This window comes from Miscanthus floridulus, chromosome 10 (genome assembly GCF_019320115.1).
Source record: "Miscanthus floridulus cultivar M001 chromosome 10, ASM1932011v1, whole genome shotgun sequence".
Classification (NCBI taxonomy): Eukaryota; Viridiplantae; Streptophyta; class Magnoliopsida; order Poales; family Poaceae; genus Miscanthus; species Miscanthus floridulus.
This window is the reverse complement of record NC_089589.1, coordinates 32,938,472-32,942,827: the sequence shown is the minus strand read 5'-3', so window position 1 is coordinate 32,942,827 and position 4,356 is coordinate 32,938,472.

Genomic DNA, 4,356 nt, shown 5'->3' with positions numbered 1-4,356 from the left:
TATTCAAATGCCAGTGGTTTAAACCTGCAGTACAGAGAAAGTCCCCTAAACTTGGGTAGTCAAAACTAGATAGGATTCCTTCTATGAAGGAGACGATGTCTATATTATGGCTCAACAAGCTAGGCAAGTTTATTATTGTCCATATGCTTGCAAAACCGACCCATGTCTTTAGGGTTGGTATATTGTTCACAAGGTATCACCACATGGTAAATTACCTCGCCCAAACGATGATGATTACAACTTGAACCCACCCACGCATGACGGGGAGTTCTATCAACAAGACGAGGGGCTACTAGGGATGCTTGAGATAGACTTAACCGGAGAGATTGAAATGGAAGTATACGAGGAATGGGTTGTTGACGAGGAAGATGCAGATGAGGTGCATGATCCGAGAGACTTGAAAATGCTTGATGGACTACAACTAGGCAATGAAAGCGATGAGGATGAGGCTTTTGATGATTTCGTGGCTCTTGATAGTGATGACGATACCTATCGTCCAGATAAACCCGATCATGAAGAATATTAGAAATACATGTAATACTATGTTATTTTGTAATTACATTTTCTTTATTTTGCATCCCTTGCTAAGTACTTCTCGTTTATCTGGACTAATACTGGTTTATTCTTTTTAATTGCAGGTGATGGGGCCCACTAGGAGGAGCTGTCACTCGACTTACTCGAGACTGTGGGGCACATCAGCGGCTGAGGAGATGGAGACGTCACAGAGGCAGAGCGGGCCGAGGGGCAGGCCCAGGCGGGAGCCATCGACTGACCACGAGCGTGGCTCCTTGCGCTCTTCTAGGGACGACGATGTCCATCTACCCACGGTGGGCGAGGACACCGTTCTGCAGATGTACGACGACGCCATTCCGCACGCGTTCGAGGAGGGGGTTCCGCACACGTCTGAGGAGGGGGCAGGGGGTTCGACTTCCTCTGCAGCCTTGAAACCCTATAAGCGAGGTCCCAGCTAGCTCCCGAAGCGACCGATTCCTGTTGACCACCGCCCACTGATTGCACCTGAGGGGGATAGGTAAGTAACTTCATATGTTCTTCATTTGATATGTTGAAAAATCATAATAAGAGCTAATAATAACTATTATTAACCACTTGTGCAGGAATTGGATGCTTGTGGAGGAGGGGGTCGAGGCTCGCAATGTCAATGGGATCATGGGACTTCTGTGCAGGGAACACTTCCCTGGCCTGGTGTGGACGTCGGAGGATGAGGACCTAGAGATACCCTCATTCGACTAGTACACCCTCTTCCCCGCCGATGGGCACACAAACTTGGTGGATCAGGTGATTACGGAGTTGTGGGTAAGCCTTTCTCGCTCTACGGCCCTCAATTCATTGCATTCATTTGACATTCTTGAAATAAAATAATGGATACCTCGTGTCTTTATGCAGGACTTCTTCATATGCCAGCCGGGACGGGAGGAAAGGGCGTATCAGGTGGCTTACGCTTCCTATAAAAGGCGTGTCTCGGACTTGTATCATGAGTCCCGCCTCTATGCGCACATTGACTACAACGCCACCTACCATAATAGAAGAATCAACAGAACTCAGGCAAGAAGAGAGACAGTGATTCTGACAAGGGAGCAGTACCTATAGGTAAATAGAAAACATCTCCTATTGATCTCTTTTCAGATTAACTATGCCTAATTTGATCTTCTGATGGCTTGTAGGTGATTCCGAGCTGGTGCGCCACCTTTCCCGATTGCTGGGCTGCTATAGTGGACAAATGGTTGGACGCAGACTGGCAGAAGGCGCACCAAGAGAAAAGCGAACACCGTATGATGATGCCAGGTGTACCTCACCATCAGGGCAGCGCCAGCCTCAGCAAATACAAAAAGGCATATGTAAGTCTCCACCATTTGTCTAATCTAGCCGCGCTCAATTCTGCATGATTCCTAACCACATGTTGTTGTCTTTCTCGCAGGAGGTGGCGCACGGTGGCCAGCCAATTGGCCAACTCACGGTGTATGCTCTGGCCCACATGGGCCCAGCAAAGTCCAACATCGAGTACAACCCAAATGCGGGCCCAGAGGCATACACCAACTCTAGCATCCACACCCGCCTCAGTTCGTACATGGAGGCGTCAAGGTTAGTCCATGGGCTGGACTACGATCCGAGGACCGAGGAGCACCTTGATCCTGAGCGAGTGATGAGGATTGGGCAAGGCAAGAAGCATGGGCGGTTCTACATTGGCGACAGCATCCTCGACACGAGCTCTACTCCTCCTCTCAACCGCCTACGAGCAGCGAGCACGAGCTCTAGCGTGCCCATAAGCCAACGGTCGACAGCGGTGGCGGCACTCTAGGTAAGTATTCCAGTTTCATTCGTCATTCTTTGACTTTTACGTTCCTTAGCTCTGCATTATTGAAACATTGGGGTCAAATGTTGTAGGCCGAGGTGCAGCAACTTCGGGCCCAGCAGGAGGCCCAGCTGGCTGAGCGGGAGGCTGAGCAGGCCGAGCGGGAGGCCGAGCGTCAGAGGATACAAGCTTTGGAGGCCCAGCAAGAAGGTTTGCTCAAGTTCGTGCAACAACTTGGGCAGCAACAAGGTTGGGAGATCCCAGCACAGCTGCTTGCACCACCACCACCACCACATTGTCGAGAGTCTACTCCGATGAGTATGAGTACGGATGTTTTACTTTCTTTGCTCATGCTTAGTGTCAAACCTAGTGATGGCCTTCGTGCCGGATTTGTTGATGTGTCGGCCTTCGTGCCGGATTTGTTGATGTGTCGGCCTTCGTGCCGGAAATGTGGTTGTCGGCCTTCGTGCCGATGTTTTTCTTGTAGGTTTTGGAAACCTCCCCGGCAGGGGAGGTGCTGTCGAAATTTTCAACTTTTCTTTAAACTCCTTACATTTTTATCTTGTCACTCACGTGCAATCTCTTCTCTTTTTTGCAGCATCAATCGGGGGCGGCGTCGAACCATGTCGGAGGGTCGCCGGCATCGCATGTCGGGCCATCCCCACCTGGACACTCGCCGGGATCACACCCTGGGGTGTCCCAACCCTCAGTCGCCGTGAGCTGCTTGCGGAGTCGTTTTTATGTATTGAACTTGTGAACTTGGAATAGTGTGTACTTTTGAACGTATGGTTTGTAATATATTATGGATTTCGGACAAATTTGGTCGTTTGTGATATATAAATGTGGTTTGTGATATATTGTTGTTGATTTGTGGTTTGTGATATATATATGCTTTGTTGTCTACATGGAAAAGGAAAAAACAAAAAAAAGAATTTTTAGAGGTGGCTTCCCCGAGTGCCTGAGCTGCGGCACTCGGCAAAGTGGGTTTTCTTTTAAAAAAAACAAATTTCTTTGCCGAGTGCCTGAGCTGCGGCACTCGGCAAAGATTATTTAAAAAAAATTCAAAAACACTTGGTGAAGAAAAAAAAAGAAAACGGCGTCAGCCGTCGGCCAACGACGTCAAATCTTTCCCGAGTGCCAGCATGGCACTTGGCAAAGCCTTCCCCGAGTGCACGATTTTCGGCACTCGGGAAAGACGCCTTTGCCAGATGAGGATTAGTCGGAGGGTCTTCCCCGAGTGTTGCACTCGGGGAAGGCTTCCCCGAGTACAACTAGGCCTTCCCCAAGTGCAACTGGCACTCGGGGAAGCCACTGGCTGCTGTAGTGGATACTTTTATTCGGTGAAAAATTAAATATTCCTGCAAGACAGTGAGAGCACCTAAACTCGTGAAACTTATTAGTTTCAAGCACTATGCCTACATAGATGATGGAAAATAAGAATATATGTATGGCAAAATGATGGTTTATGATTGATGTTAACAACCGTCAACAAGTTCCCCCACACTTGTTCTTTGCTCATCCGAGTAAAGCTTAGATTAAAGTAAATATAAACATAACTTTTCAAGACATGGAACTAGCATACAGATTATTCCAAAACATTCCTTGTACCTGCGGGATATGTGGAGTGGCTAACATATCTCCTTGAGTGCTGAAAAGTCGAACAACTCTCGAAGCAAAGTCATCTTCCCGAATCTCATCTCAGTAACTTGGAGTTTTTAAAGTTTTTACAAGAAAATCATAGTTCACTTTATACTCCTTAAATTTATCTCTCAATCACTCAATGGTGTATGAATCCTTACCGAGGCATAAATTAGCATTGCCTTCTTTTCTTTCCTACTTCTAAAAAGCTTATGTGGAGTTCAGGTATAAATAAAATATGTAGCATACTTACCTTGCATATATTGTAAAGTCAAATATCGGATCTAAAGAGAAAAATGTCATACTCTTAGATCAAGATGTGCATGTGTGTAAAATATTTGGTGGCTATCCTAATTCTACTTTGCTCCTTAAAGACATCTCTCTTGTTGAAACTTGAAATATTTGCA